General features: G+C 36.6%; 1 pseudogene; it reads right to left on the bottom strand.

The window, feature by feature from the left end:
- Positions 1-93: 93 nt before the first annotated feature.
- On the bottom strand, positions 94-10,149 carry LOC131619290 (uncharacterized; annotated as a pseudogene).
- Between the last annotated feature and the right edge of the window lie 6,955 nt (positions 10,150-17,104).

The following is a 17,104-nucleotide window of genomic DNA, read 5'->3' as shown; positions in this document are numbered from 1 at the left end:
TCCAAACATTATATATTGGTGGGACTAAATGTGAAAGAAACTACAAACTAAATCATATTGAAAATAAAAAGTTATATTGTTTAATGCAATACATTACAATAAAAATCGTCTACCATCCATTTCTTGAAAATGAGCTAAAATAACATCATTGTTAATTGTTCCAATAACACCTCTTCCCAAACTTCATAGCTGAAAAAACATGCTCCACACTTGCAGTTGCTACCGACAAGACTAAAGCTAACTTCAAAAACTTGGAAACCATATCAAATGTGTTGCACTTATATGCTTCCACAAGTTTTGCATAAAGAGCTTAAATTCCTTTTAACTTTGTAAATTTTTTGTCACCACGAACATTTCTAACATAATTTTGAAGTTGATTTCGCACCATCAATTTCGGCACATCTACAAAATCATTTGGATAAAGTTCAACTATTCTTAATAATTTTTTCACATCAAAAGCTGCAAATGATGATGAAGGACTCAAACATGAAACACATTGTAAAAGTTCAGTATTCTCTTCATCAAACCTAGTATTGAGTTCATGCAACTGCAAATCCAAAACATTAAACAAATAACCATGCTTATAATGATGCAAATTAAAAACACTATAAGTTATAGCATGTCGTCTAGGTTTCTTCCCTTGCACATACGGTGCATCCATATCAGGTACATCAATATCATGCTTATTGCAAATTTCCATAACCTTAGATATATGTTTTTCTCATCTATCATTCCTCATTTCTTGTAATTCTTGTTTGGTAACATTGACAAGTGACAAAGCATTAAAAGATTTTAATCACGCTTTTGTAACGCTATACTCAGATCATTTGTAAATCCTAAAATCTCAGTCATCATATATAACATGAAGTTAAAATCAAAGGATTGACGCACATCTAACAAAAGCATAGTTTCACCATATTTTTCAAATGACGTATCATTCCCAACTTCATCAAATACTTCAATGATGGCATCATACAAAGTCATCAAACTAGTGAGAGTTCTAAAGTGGGAACACCAACGAGTTTCACGTGCTCTAGCAATAGATGATTCTTGATTTAATTCACTTGTTTGTCTCATAGCAATTCATGTCTCTTGATAGAAGATCGTATGAAATTAACAAGCATATTTACCTCACCAGAAAAACCACTAACATCTTCATAAGTCTTAGCATATGCAACAAGTGCAATTGAAGTTGATGGGCGAAGTAATGCACACAATAAGCATATGGATTCTCATTTTGGATTAAAGTTCTGAAACCACCAAACTTACCTCTCATATTGCTAGCTCTGTCATACCCTTGCTCCATAATTCTAGATAAACTAAAGACATTAATAGACAATAACTTCTCAAGTGCCTCCTTAAGTGACTTATCACTTGTTTCTTTAACACTTACAATGCCAAGAAACCTTTCATTTACCAAATCTTCACTATTAACATAGCGAATAACAATGACCATTTGTTCTTTACCAGTAATATCACTAGATACATCAATCAAAACATAAAACACATCATCAGCAATATCACATATAATTTTTTGAGTTATTTCACATGCACAAGCAGCGGCAAGATCCTTTTGAATCTTAGGGGAAGTCATAAGGTTCTTTCTTGAAGCACAATCTATTACACTAGATATCTATGGGTTACTTTCCTTTAGAGTGTCCACCAAATCAAAAAATGGTCCCTTAAATAAAGAGTAAAGGGACTCACCATTCTGTTAGACGCTGGCCTGAGGATCTAGAGGGGGGTGAATAGATCTCACAGAGTTTTTCGGAATTATTTCGAACTAAAGCAAAAGCGGTTCTGAATCGACTTGCGTCTATTCCGGACCGTTATTGCAAGGGTCGTATATGTGACAAAACCACAAGATAATTGAGATTAACGATGAAGTGATATGTTATCGAATCAATACGTTTCACAGCTGAAAATCAATTAACTTCTAAATTGACAAACTTTGGTTTGCAATGCAGTAATAATGGAATAAGCAAAAAGACAAACACTTGGTGATAATGTTCAAATTGATGATGATTCAAGATGTGGTGAATTGTGATGTTTATGCAGAACCTTAATTCACAATTTTAACACTTGAATCGTTAATCAATTTTGCAATTATGACCAAATATGAACAGAACGTAAATGAAAAGATAAAAGCGACAAGAACACGATATTTGTTCAGGCAGTTCGTCGATCGTCCTCGCTACGACTACGTCTGCCCCCAATTCCAAATTGAAATTGGGAAATCTTCCATTAATGTTGAAAGTAGTATATACAAAGAAGAAAACAAAGCGATAAACAATAAACCGAATTTGTCGATCCTTTGAATCTTCTTCCCCCTTAATCTTGAGTCAGATCAAGGTGATCCAAGAGCTTCACTTGATCCCTTTTCTGCAGTGTCTTGAATTGCCTTGAACCCTTGTTCTTCAATCTTCACACTCAGATGGATCCTCGATGAAACCTCTTGATAAAAACCCCCAAGAAACACCTATCTTGGAGGACAAAACCCTCGGATTTTATTCACCAAAAACCCCACAAATCTTCACCCACTAGGAATCTTCAATTCCGTTCCATGGACGTTATCGAACTCGATCACTAACCCTCAACGCAAGAATGATTATGTGTAATTGTGTTGGAGATGATGAAGAACGAAGATGAGAAGCCTTTGTGTATCTTTCAGTCGTTGGTGTTGTTTGCAATAATTGAACCTTGGAGCTTAGGTCGACCTAACAGAGGTAAGAATGAGTCAGAATGAATTTGTTGCCAGTTGAGTCGACCTATTGCTAGGTTAGGTCGACCTAGAATCAGTTAATTCAGTTTTTTGAAGAATTCTTCAGATTAGGTCGACCTGTGGATGTGAGTGGGTCGACCTAACAGTGATATGACAAAAACTCTTCAGTTTAGGTCGACCTGGGAGTGTGGTTAGGTCGACCTACTTGTGGTATTTCTGAAACTTTCTTGTTTTCTTAGTTTTGAGTCGACCTAGATATATTGCAGGTCGACCTGATTTGTCTTGACTAGCCAACCTAGCATTTCCTTGAGTTCTTTTGCTTAAGCCTTGTTATTTGTTTGCTTGTGGAGTTTGCCATGGATCAAAAACTTCTTTGTGAATGTGACCTTGTATTTACATTCTCCCCCTTTTTGATGATGGCAAACACTCAATGACATCTCTAGCAAAACAAGTAGTGATTGCTCCCCCATACTCTTAGCATCCATAACTAAGCTCCCCCGTACTCTCAGCATCTATTCCCCGTACTCTCAGCATCTATCTCCCCCTTTGACAACATCAAAAAAAAGAAATGCACGAGTAATAGAAACAAGAGACAGTATAAAATAGATAAGGCAGGAACGTAGCACACATAATCGTTAACAGAAGCAAGTAGAGGTGACATAATATCCAAAAAAAACTTTTAATGTTACAACCAAGCACACATAATATTCAGACAAATTTAAAAGAAAACTAAACTAAGTACTTAGAAATCTTTAGTAAATATTCATGACAATGATGGAATGAGATGTAATGATATGATGGAGTGAAAAGATATGCATCCTAACGCCTTCCCTGTCTTCCTCTTCCTCTTTGAAATGTTTGAGGACGGTCTTCTTCAACTTGTTCCAACAGATCAAGCACGGAGTGGTTTAGAGTATTGAAGCTTTGACTTATGTTGGCATGACGATGCAATGCCGTTTCCTCAAACTGATTTTGTCTTAGAGTCAAGTTGGAGGCAAAAGTCTCAAAATCGCTTTTGTGGTCTTGAACCAGGCTGTATAGTGATTGATATTGACGGTGTTGTTCGTCATATCAATCTTGTTGAAGTTGTTGCATGTTCTGGAACTGAAGCTGCTGTGTGTCGAAGTGTTGTTGCTGTAGGAGTTGCATATTTTCAAGCATGGAGATGATGTTGGACTGATCCGGCAGAGGTGGAGCAGTGTATCCCCAAGGAATTTCTTCCTCTTGAGGAGGTACATATTGCCAATTTGAGTCCGTGTCATGAGCTACATCTTCCATGGTGTGATCCTCATCATTTGCTATTTCTTGATCATTTCCTTCTTCTTCATTCCCTGCAACGTGACCAAATTCCGTAGGATCATCATAGTTGTAGATGATCTTTCTGGTTCCCTTTTGAATGAGATAGTAGGTTTTCTTATTTGGATCCCAATGGTATCCCATGAGGGTCAAGGTTGTTTGGGAGAAGTCTTGATTCTGTTTCATGTGAATGTAGGACAATCCATCGAGTTTCATGCCGAAATGGTTCACGATTGTTTGAATGATTGAGCCATAGCATAGAGCAGTAGTCTTCTGCTTTACCTCTTCAAACTTGGCAGTTAGAAAGTGTGGCCAGTGCACACGTGTCCTGTTTTGAATCAGGTACATTAACACAACCTCATTTCGTTCAATTCTTGAGAATCCGCCTGCTCGTGGTCGAATGACTCTTGAGATAATCCAGTTGAGGAGCCTAGGATCTCTTTTTAGGTGACCGGCTGTGATGGATTCATTTTGCTTGTCAAAGACGGCAGGGTCTTTGAGAATAGATTTCATGTAGGCGACATGATCATAATTGGCCGGAAAGTCACCGTCTTCTATACGAACTTCATCTCCTAAGAGTGTAAGACCAAAGATACTTATCTAGGCTCGTTTGTCAACAATATGGGATCTCGACCCCATCTTAAACCTAAAATTACAACCTTCCTCTCTTGTGAACCCTGCATAGAAAGCCCTAACAGTGTTTTCACAATACGGTGTGGCACACTCCAAAAGGGGGTGAACATTTTGATGCTGAACAAGACTGACAACATCAGGAATGTGCATGTGCTTAGCAACATGTTGATTATAGATATATTGCTTGACTACCTTCCTCTTCATTTGCCATTTTTCAAAATTTTCTTTGCAATCAGGATGAACAAGGGCTACAGCACTTACCGGTTGAGAGGATGATCCAGATGCGATTTCCTTTCCCTTTCTTGATTTTGGAGGCATGGTTGTTGATGATTTGTGTGAGAGGGATGATTTTTGACACTCTTTGAACTTGAGGAATTAGGGTTGGCCGTACACAATGATATGAGAATAAGTGGGAATGAAAAGAGGAAAGATTATGAATGATGGGGATGGGTCGGGTCGACCAACAGACCCAAATTTGGGAACTTTTGAAGCAGTAGGTCGACCTAAATGAAGGCTGGGTCGACCTAACAGAGAAGCCTTTAAAAAATTGCAGATTAGGTCGACCTAAAAAGAGGGTAGGTCGACGTAACTGGGCATTTTTGGTTTCTGCTGAAAGTTTTCTTCTGTAGGTCGACTCAGATGCAGGTTAGGTCGACCTAAGTTGCTTCAAATGTTTGAAATGCCTTAGGGATGTTACTATATGATGCATTTATGCTTAGTTACTTGCTTGTATGCCCAAAACATGATATGTTATGAATGGAGATGATAGACACATATATGTAATTGAGATATATGGATAAACATATATGAAGTCACTATAAGCATGTTAATTGATAGCATATTATAGTATCAATAAAATTTTTGGAAGTGAACAATAAACATGTTACCGCTTTCTCAATATGTAGGTATTTTGTCATCATTGTGTGGAATCCTCTTGTCAGTGTGCCATACTCCTAGATTTGATGATGAATTGTTCTGATAGAATGTTTCACAACTTGATTGCTTGATTTTGCGAAAAACTCATCTAGTATCGATTACTTGATGTTCTCCCGGATGCGGGACAGGGTCCCAAACATTATTCTGCTTAGAATAGGTTTAAATTTCCTTGCAATGCAACTTGCCAATTGCACATCAAGTAATGCGTCCTTTGTGTTTTTCGGGTTAACTTGTATTTGTGATGTATCTTATACATTAGTGGTGACCAGGTCACCTACATTTCCTTTGCCAAGAATAGTTCTTCATAGATGACATACCAAAAAGTGATATGTCTCCCTTTATGTGTCTTGAGCATCAGCTATCAAGGAACCACCACCTTTCGGCGATGTCAAGACACTTTTCCTGCAAAATTAATTTAGAATAGAAGGTCCCCAATCTTCATTGGGTCCTAGGTGGTGAGTACAGAAGTTGTTGCACTTAGGCAACCATTGAAATACTCCTTTAGGAACTAAAATCCTCCTAAATTTGCATTTTTCAATGGTATGGCCCTTTTTGCAACAATAATGACAGGTAATATGATGAGAATATGCTGTTTTGCTAGTTGATACTTTTGGTACAAAAGTGTATTTACTATATAAAGGAGTATACGATCTTTTGAACTTATTTGGATCAACCGCAAAAGTCACTTTTGGTTGTAGAGCCTTGTCTAACATGACTTTTAGATCTCTTACTTCTTTTTTCCAAATGTGACATGTCTCACAACCAAACCATGATGTAGGATCTATTTCAACTTTATCCTTTTGAATGTCTAGCATAGATTGTTTTAAAGCTTCCATATCCTTTTCGGTTTTCTCAACTTTTGATTCAAGATATGAAAAGATTTTCTTATTTGAGGCCAAAAGTTTGAAAGCTTTAATTGCATCTCTATGTAATTCTTCAAAAGCAAGTTTTAGTTGAGAATGAGATACCTTATCTATGAGTTCAGGTTTAAGATGACTTACAGCTTTCTTTTTCTTGTGTTGATGAGCCATAAAACATAGGTTTGCTGATTTTTCTTCATCGCTTGATGAGCTTTCACTAGATGAATCACTTTCCCATGCTATGTAGGCTCTCTTAGATTTGTTATGACCTTTGCTTTGGTTCTTCTCTTTTTCCTTCTTAAGGTATGGACAATCCGATTTGTAGTGACCGGCTTTCCCACAATTAAAGCAAGGGCCTTTGATTTTTCCTTTGTTGTCGTCATCTTGTTTGAACTTGTTTGATTGCTTTCTATAGTTGATCAAGCCTTTGTCAGAATGTTTTGCTCCATTTTTCTTTAGATATTTGTTGTATCTTCGCACAAACAGTCCCATTTCCTCATCATCGGAGTCTTCGTCATCACTTGTATCACTATCCTCTAGCTCTTGTCTTGAGGTCTTGGAGCTTGAAGCTTTTAGAGTTATTGACTTCTTCTCTACCTCTTTCTCCATGTTCTTTTCTTTCTTTGTCCTTTTCTCATGCATGTCAAGGCATTTAAGGTGTTGTTCATGTTCCTCTAGTTTACCAAAGAGAGTGGTAATGTCTAAGGTGTTTAGATCATTTGCTTCCTTTATTGCTGTAACCTTGGGTTGCCATTCCCTGTTCAAGCATCTTAAGATTTTGTTAGTAGCAACTGCATTGGAAACAGGTCTATCAAGAGAATTTAACCGATTTTTCAGGTGAACGAATCTCTTCTGCATGTTTTCGATGGATTCACCATCTTCCATGTGGAAGAGTTCGAACTCTTGAGTTAACGTATTGATCCTAGCTAGTTTGACATCATCCGTTCCCTCGTGGGCAACTTGCAATGTGTCCCACATAGCTTTAGCGGATCTACAATGGGAAACGCGATAGTATTCATCAACTCCTAGAGCAAAGATTCGAATGTTTCTCGCTTTCCAATCGTATGCATATCTCTTTTCATCTTCAGCATCCCAAGTATTTTCTGGTTTTGGAACAACTGCACCAGCTGCATTTGTCATGGTGATCTGAAAGGGACCATTGACAATAGCTGTCCAGATGTTCCTATCAATTGCATTGATGTGAACACACATACAATCCTTCCAATAGCCATAGTTTTCACCGTTGAAAACTGGAGCTCTATTGTGAGCCCCTTTAGGTCCGGAAGCCATCTTTCCAATAAGCGTTTCACGTAGCACGAAATAAACCAGAGCTCTTGATGCCACTTGTTAGACGCTGGCCTGAGGATCTAGAGGGGGGGTGAATAAATCTCACAGAGTTTTTCGGAATTATTTCGAACTAAAGCGAAAGCGGTTCTGAATCGACTTGCGTCTATTCCGGACCGTTATTGCAAGGGTCGTATATGTGACAAAACCACAAGATAATTGAGATTAACGATGAAGTGATATGTTATCGAATCAATACGTTTCACAGCTGAAAATCAATTAACTTCTAAATTGACAAACTTTGGTTTGCAATGCAGTAATAATGGAATAAGCAAAAAGACAAACACTTGGTGATAATGTTCAAATTGATGATGATTCAAGATGTGGTGAATTGTGATGTTTATGCAGAACCTTAATTCACAATTTTAACACTTGAATCGTTAATTAATTTTGCAATTATGACCAAATATGAACAGAACGTAAATGAAAAGATAAAAGCGACAAGAACACGATATTTGTTCAGGCAGTTCGTCGATCGTCCTCGCTACGACTACGTCTGCCCCCAATTCCAAATTGAAATTGGGAAATCTTCCATTAATGTTGAAAGTAGTATATACAAAGAAGAAAACAAAGCGATAAACAATAAACCGAATTTGTCGATCCTTTGAATCTTCTTCCCCCTTAATCTTGAGTCAGATCAAGGTGATCCAAGAGCTTCACTTGATCCCTTTTCTGCAGTGTCTTGAATTGCCTTGAACCCTTGTTCTTCAATCTTCACACTCAGATGGATCCTCGATGAAACCTCTTGATAAAAACCCCCAAGAAACACCTATCTTGGAGGACAAAACCCTCGGATTTTATTCACCAAAAACCCCACAAATCTTCACCCACTAGGAATCTTCAATTCCGTTCCATGGACGTTATCGAACTCGATCACTAACCCTCAACGCAAGAATGATTATGTGTAATTGTGTTGGAGATGACGAAGAACGAAGATGAGAAGCCTTTGTGTATCTTTCAGTCGTTGGTGTTGTTTGCAATAATTGAACCTTGGAGCTTAGGTCGACCTAACAGAGGTAAGAATGAGTCAGAATGAATTTGTTGCCAGTTGAGTCGACCTATTGCTAGGTTAGGTCGACCTAGAATCAGTTAATTCAGTTTTTTGAAGAATTCTTCCGATTAGGTCGACCTGTGGATGTGAGTGGGTCGACCTAACAGTGATATGACAAAAACTCTTCAGTTTAGGTCGACCTGGGAGTGTGGTTAGGTCGACCTACTTGTGGTATTTCTGAAACTTTCTTGTTTTCTTAGTTTTGAGTCGACCTAGATATATTGCAGGTCGACCTGATTTGTCTTGACTAGCCAACCTAGCATTTCCTTGAGTTCTTTTGCTTAAGCCTTGTTGTTTGTTTGCTTGTGGAGTTTGCCATGGATCAAAAACTTCTTTGTGAATGTGACCTTGTATTTACACATTCCCTCAAAATGGCATGCCACACCTCAAGATAAACTTAGTAGCTATAAGGGATGTGTTTACACGAACACGATATTCAACATTCATTTGCTTAGTTTGATTAACAAACGCGACCTTAATATTTTAGTTTGGGTTCATGAGAGCATAACTCATATGCACACAATCAACATAAATATTAGAAGAAGTAGCATGATTAGCCAATCTTTGAGCATTCTTCCAATCACCAAAACCGTCTCCCACAAATTGATCCCCCCCCATATTTAGAGACATTTTTAAACAAAAAATATTGCAAACAAAATGCTAGATCCTTAGATTCACTATAATCAATCCAATCATACAAATCAAACCAATTTTTGCAAAATCGACGTCTTTGTTTATCTTGAATAGACCAATGGGTAAACAAAATTGTGAGGAGGTTGATGACGACCTATTTTTAAATAAGCTTTTCTATAAAAATTAGCTGAAGAAGTAACTTTGTCTCTAAAAATTAGTTGAGTTTCCGATGCTCTAGATTAGCTGAAGAAGTAACTTTGTCTCTTAAAATTATCGGAAACCATTTATGATAAATTGAGAAAATTGAATTATTTTAACAAATCGGGGTTTTAGGGTTCAACTTAAAAAGAACAAAAAATAAAGGAAAATTAAAATACTCACTTTACCTTAGATTTTCAATCACCCATAAATAGATGTATCCAAGTCAAATAGAAAAATTGAAGGAAAAAGTGAGAGATTAACAATGAGAGCGAGAGTGAAATGTTAGTGATGTTTGAGAGGGGGAATGAAATGGATTAGTGGCATTGGTTACTGTAATATACTGTGTGTTTGTGTGTGTGTGTGTGAGAGAGAGAGAGAGAGAGAATTAATAATTTTTTTTACTTTTACAGCTTAATCTCTCTCCTCTCTATAACGTATATATTACTATGTACTTCAACATAACCACCTTTCATTTCTCACATGCATTACCCAAATTAAGAAAACTTTTTATAAATAGAAGAATACATTAAAAACCTGGAAATAAATAGAACAACCCTTCCATAAAACTAAAAATGTGAAAAAATAGTCTAAATGATTCAACAACATAACCTGTTTGCCTCCAATATTGTTACAGACCAACACTCCTAAAATTTTAAAGTTGGTAAGGTGAAGTTCCAGCTATGATTTTATATCTCACTTTATTTCATCAAATTTGAAATTGTATAACATACCAGACTCTGAAGATTCAGCTTCTAAAGAAGTCAACTTCTGAAGATCAAAGTCTAGAGAAGGTCATCATCTGAAGATTAAAACCTGAATATCCTATACAATTTTTAAGTCAACCTCTAAAGACTCGGAGTCTGAAGGATCAAAATTTAAGACTCAGACTCTGAAGGATCAAAAGCTAAAGACAGTCAAAGCTCAAGAACCAAGGAGTTTATGACAAGTTGCTATCAGACTCTAAGGTCAATTTGTCTTTCTCGGATCACGTGAAGACTTAACATAAATTTGTAGAAGCCTGAAGAATTGCAACTAATAATTATTTTTGTAGCAAAGGAGTTTCAAATGACATTACAACGATATTAACCATATTAGGAAGCTTTGCAACTGATCTGATATTACTTCTCTCAAAGACTCACTTGTGCAAGAAGATCTCTCCAACGTCTCTTTGTTGATTTTCTATAAATGGAGCTGGTGACTTGGAGAAAACATAACACGTCACCTTGATAAATAAAGAGAAGTTACTCTGTCAAAACAAAGATCACAAGTTTAACTTAGGATTTCTTAACTCTTGTATATTCTAGAAATCCCTAAGTCTTAGAGTTTGACTATGTTGTATTCTGTCTATACCTCTTATTGTATATCAAGTGTATTTTATCACATTCTCTTAACTTTTGTTATTAAGTCATAATTCTCTTGCTTGTATGCATGAGCATTTGGAAGTCTCTTGCTTGTATGCTTGAGCATTTGAAAGTCTCTTGCTTGTATGCTTGAGCATTGGAAGTCTATTACTTTTGTGCTTGAGCATTGTGTCGCGGGCGAAAAATCGTTTTGTTCCTCTTTTTTGTGGATGAGACACCTGATGCCTTCTTTGGGCTCGAGTGCTCATAAAAAAAATGATTTTTCTTTTGTATCGACCAAACTTTTTATTATTTCCAAAGGAGGAAAAGGAAAAAAGCTGCAATAACCTAAAAAGTGGGGGGAGAGATCTTGGGTAAGAGGGTTGGTTATACGAAGGGAAGGTATTAGCACCCAACGTATCTATAGTACTCTATAGGTTTCTTTGCTTTGTTTTTCATTCCATGTTATTGAAAGGTTCTTGTGAAATAGGTGGGACCTAAGGTGTTTGATTATGCTCGCAAAGATCATCGCGATCCTCTGCATACATATCCCTTAGAGGGAATCAGAGCATCTGTAGCTCGGGGTCTACGGGTGCTAAGGTTTGAATGGTTTTTTTTGTTTTGTTTTGCTCGCCAAGGATCGACCTTGTGCCTACGTATTCTCAAAGGGATGTTGAGAAAGTCAGAGCAATCGTAGTTCCCACTTATGCTAGTGGAAGCAAAGGAAAATAGACAAATGTCGTCTAAATGCTAGATGTATCTAATCTATATCATCACATACATCTGTTTGATTTTTGTTTGTTTAACCAGCCTTGTGGCAAAAACTTTCAATGAAGTCAGCCTTGTGACAAAAAGTTTTGATTAATCAGCCAGCCTCGTGGCAAAAGTTTCAATGAAGTCAGCCTTGTGACAAAAACTTTAATTAATCAGCCAGTATGGTGGAAAAACGGTTTGATTGATTAGCCAGCCTTGTGGCAAAAAAAGATTGATTTTGATTGATTGATTGTTTGTGATGATATAGAAGAGATACTCCTAGCATAGAGATGAAAAATGTCTAATCTCCTAGGGTATTTGTTTTGGATATTGGGGATGCTTATAAGAAGCCCGTGGGTCCTTGTACGAAGCCCAAGAGGAGGCTATCCGAGGGTCCTTGCATTGTAAGCCCAAGAGGAGGCTATGGGAGGGACAATCCAGGGTCCTTGCATTGTAAGCCCAAGAGGAGGCTATGGGAGGGTCACTCGTTTGTACAAAGCCCAAGGGGAGGCATGGTATAGTTGGTTTGAGCTCTTAGAGCGATTTCACCGGGAAACCATACTCTATGTCCTAACCTAAACTAGAGAGATTCTTTGCACGAAGCCCAATAGGAGGCTATGGGGAACCTAGTGTTGTACTAAGTTGAACAAGTATATACATCACAATCACACATATGAACAAGTACAAACAAATATGCACAAGTACATGAACAAATATGAACAGTTATATGAACAGTTATATATGACAAAGTGTGTGTATATAATGGAGTTTATGAAGGAAATATACCTGTAAGCATGATCCATTTGCATACACGGGGGCTCGGGACTCATACTCGGGGAGAGGCCCATTTGAATTTATTCAAAGCTATGTAAACAGGTATTCACAAAAGGGCTTGGGACTTATACCTACATGGAGGCCCATGATATTTTTGGGAAGATTTAAAGAAACCTTCATTTTTGGTTTGTTATTCAAAGTAAAAAAACAGATTGATTGAGATATGTACAAAAGGCGTACAATGAAATACCTAATTTCATGTACTGGAATGGGTATGTACAAAAGGGGCTTGGGACTTATACCTACGTGGAGGCCCGTGGTATATTTACAAAACATGGTTGATCGTTTTATTTACAGACGCGAGGTTTAAAAAACCGTTTGAAAGTTTGTTTTGAAAGAGTTTTCTGTATAAAGAAAAACTGTATAAAAGAAAAAAGAGTGGGTCTTATACTCTCTAATATTCGAGAGGCCCCTGTTTTATTTTCATAAAACAAGGTGGATGGTTTGAAAAAGATGTGTGATTTGTTGTTAAAAAACTGTTTTGAAGTTTTGGAAAAAAAAGTTTTCTGTACAAAGAAAGACGAAAGGGACTTATACTCTCTAATATTCGAGAGGCCCCACATCGTTTTGAAAATCAATTTATCAATTAAAAAGATTTAACCAATAGTTTCCTTTGAGAATCAAAAAGAAATGGTTTATCGTTTTTGAAAAGAATCGCGATCGTTCGCTTTAACATGATTTGAATTTGACAAAAGTCAACTTAATTAAGTTAAAATCAAATTTTAATGCTTAATTAAGACCTAAGTGATTAGGGTTTGATCACAAAATAATTACAAATGATTAAGTTTGAAAATCAAATGAAAAATAATATTTTAAAGTATTAAAAACATTTAAAAACATGTCATTTTAAACCTATTTAAAAATGTATCAAATAAATATTTTTTGGTGATTTTTTTTGTATTCATAAAATATGTATATTAAATAAGAAGTGTTCAAAAAATGAAGAAAAAAATAAGTTGATTTGATTAGTTAAATTAATTAATGAAGTTTGTTAAAAAAATGAAAGAAAAATAGTGTTTAAAAAAATGGTTTTGTCTCCACAAGGACTTGAACTCGCGCCCTCTCTCTCACCAGCCAAAACACTTACCAACTGAGCCACGCTTGTGGCTTGTAATACATACGCCTTCAGTTTATTATATTTTAAAACCAATGTTTGAATTTCCCAAACCAAATCTGGCGCCAAGAACACAACCCTAACTGAATTTTGAAAATCTCCAAAACTGTGTTGTTTTGATCAAGTAAAGGGTCTATCTCACTCGGTTTTTCACGAGGAACATGATGGTGCCCTCATAATTCATTTATTTTTACTCTAAGGGGGTCAATTTTCGCATGAACATGAAGAACCCTAGAACTGAAATTCAATGTGAAATCGTGTATGTGCAAGTTATGATGCAATTGATTGAGGGTTAATGATCCTCATAGGTGCAGAAACAAGATGGTATGCTCACATTTCATTTATGATGCGTGCAAGTATGAGTTTGAAGTTCATGAGCACTTACCTTAAAAACGGCACAACTGAGAATCGAATTCTTGCTTGGAGGTGTTACAGAAGTTGTTTGATGATCTGGATAGCTTCAATGGACCTTATGGAAGGTGTCTGGATGCTTGGAACCATCTGAATTCATCTGGGCATGGCCATGGTACCCGATCTGCATAAGCTTCAAGAGTGAATCGAATTTGATGATTCTGAGGTTATTGGCTATATGTGATGGATTGGATAGTTCATATGTGATATATGGATGATGTTAGAAGTGGTAGTTTGGACAGAATTGAGCCTGAACAAAAATTGGCATGATAAGTCTCATGTTATGCATATTTGGAGGTGAGATGATGATTTTGAGTTTTCAGGTGTTTTGGGGTGTATGAGTGATTCAGACACATCATATATGACATTTAGAAGTTGTGGGAAGCATCACTTTGTTCAGAACTTGCAAGGTTTGGAGGTTGAGTTTTCTACCTCACTTTGAAACACATGACTTGTAATTCAAGAAAGAAGAGAGAAAACCTATAATTGTGAGGTTTTGGTGTGAATTGAAGAGTGGAAATGACCTCTATTTATAGGCCATGAGTTCTGAATGCAGAGCTTTGCAACTTGCTCAAGAATTGGTGATTTGGCATTTGGAGATAAAGTGGAATCTTTACATTTAATGCAAATGGTTAAAGTAACTAAACCATGGTTATTTTGGCCAAGCTTCTTATCTCTTTCCATTCTGATCTCAAATCAGAAAATATCATTCAATCATTGCTTCTATGCATCATTACTTGGTCCATTTGGCAATTTGGCTCATAACTTTGGCAAAATGACTTGAAATTTCAAGTGAAAAGCTCACTAATGGCAAAATTCAAAACCATAGCTACACTTCAAATTTTTTCATGCTCTTGGACATTTTGGAAAGCTCATATTACACACTTCAAAACCCTAGTTGAAAGTTTCTTCAACATCTTTAAGGAAATGGGTGAAAAAGATCCATGAACTTTGAAGAAAATGAGATTTCAAGTGAAATTTTCAAAAGATGCCAACTTTGAAGCTCCATATCTCTTAAATGGTTGATCTTATGGAAAAAATTTATATGTGTCAAAGTTGTTTATTGGATCAAAATCTACAACTTTCATGTTGGAAGTTTTTTTCAGTTTGTAGGTGAAATTTTGAGTTATTCCTCTCCAAAGTTTGAAAAAAACCATGAAAAACACAGAAATTTTTCTAAGTATGGAAAGTCAAACTTTTGACTTTTTGATTCTTGATTGATTTTCTTGATTTTTCTTGATCAAATGACTTCATACTTCATATATTGATGATTTAAAACTTCAAAAGTCATGGTTGACCAAAATTCCTCAAAAGTCAATGGTGTTCTTGTACAGTTGACTTTTTTCAGTCGAATCGCGTTTCTGGAGATTTCAAATGAAACAGGCTATCCTCACCATATGAATGGTATGAATGGATCACATTGAAGCATTAGAGGATATTGAGCCATGGTTTGAGTTGTGGCACCATGTCCTGATTAAAAAGTCAGTTGTTCAGTGCATTAGGTCAAAAACCCTAATTGTCGACCTGATGAAATTGATGACTGTGGATCTTGAATTGAGATACAATTTCCATTGTATGTTGTCATAGGGATTATTTGAGGATGATTGAAACCTTTGATTGACTTCCTGGGGATTTTTAGGGTTTCCCAAATGTGATCCCTGATTTCAGTCCCTGATAGTTCAAAACCCTGATCTGAGGATTTGTCTGATCAATCTTTGTGTAGGAGATGTCTTGAGTCAATAGATTAGGTCAAAATGATGTACTTGGGGTCTTGAGGTCATGTCTCAAGTCATTAGGTCAAATCCTGAGCAAAAGTCAAGAGTATGCTATCTTCAGTCAAAACCCTAATCTGGTTGATTCAGAGCTTTTGAGCTTGTTGAAATGAAACTTTGAGGACCAAATGTTGATTGTTGATGAAGATGATTCATTTGAGATGAAGGGAGAACAAAACCCTAATTGATTGTTACTTGTACTGATGAGTGATTTCTTGATTAAATCCTGCTGAGCACAAGTAACAAACACAAGCTATGCAATTTGTTAGAGATGCAAATGATGCATATGCAATGATATGAGGTGGTATCTTAGGTCAAAAATTGGGGTATGACAGATGCCCCTATTTAAGTTTCTTCAACCTGAGACATGAAGATTGAAAATCTTCGTTTTGATAGGGTGGAAGAGACTTAAATATCAGAAGACGCGAATTTTGGACCTAAGATACCAAAATTGCGAATGATGCAAGGATATCTTTACCGAGGGAATATCAAGAACTGACTCCACTGGGGAAAAGAGATCGGGAAGGATGTCTCAATCTGTTTTAGGAAGAAAATCCGTTTTATCGGGAAAGCAAGTGTATGCTTCACCTGGGAATGATAGCTTTGTAAGAAAAAACTTACCTATCGACATTATCGACTATCAACAGAGGGATAGACTTGTTTATAATGCGAAGGTGAAAGGTGTGAAACTGCATTACCGACTTTCAGCATGGTGACAGACTTGACAAGGTAAAAAGAGTTTCAAAGGTTCGGTTAATATTATCGACTATCAGCATTGTGATAGACATGTTAATAATATAACCAGAACAAAAGGTTACCGACTACCAGCCTCGTGATAGTGGTTTTGAAGGCATGATCAATTATCAGCCGAGTGATAAAATGATCCTGGAGACTTTGCTAGGGAAATTACTTGTTATTCAGCCTTGTGAACAGTAATAAGGCCCTGATTGTCAAATGGTCTTCATGATTGATTTCCTTGAGAGGAAAATCTTTTGAAAGAGACATAAACTGCTCAGATGATGAGGCTATTGTTTATGGTCTGTTTTTCCACGACTCTATTTGAGGAATCGGAATTTGAATTTTTGGTAAAGACAAAGTTCTAACCAAGAATGAATTGGAAAGAGACAGTCAAACAAGACTTTGTACCCATGAGGAATGAACTCGAATGGGTATTTTCTCCTTTGTTTTGAGAGGAGAAACTAAA

This window comes from Vicia villosa, linkage group LG7 (genome assembly GCF_029867415.1).
Source record: "Vicia villosa cultivar HV-30 ecotype Madison, WI linkage group LG7, Vvil1.0, whole genome shotgun sequence".
Lineage (NCBI taxonomy): Eukaryota > Viridiplantae > Streptophyta > Magnoliopsida > Fabales > Fabaceae > Vicia > Vicia villosa.
This window is presented reverse-complemented; position numbering and strand designations above follow the sequence as displayed.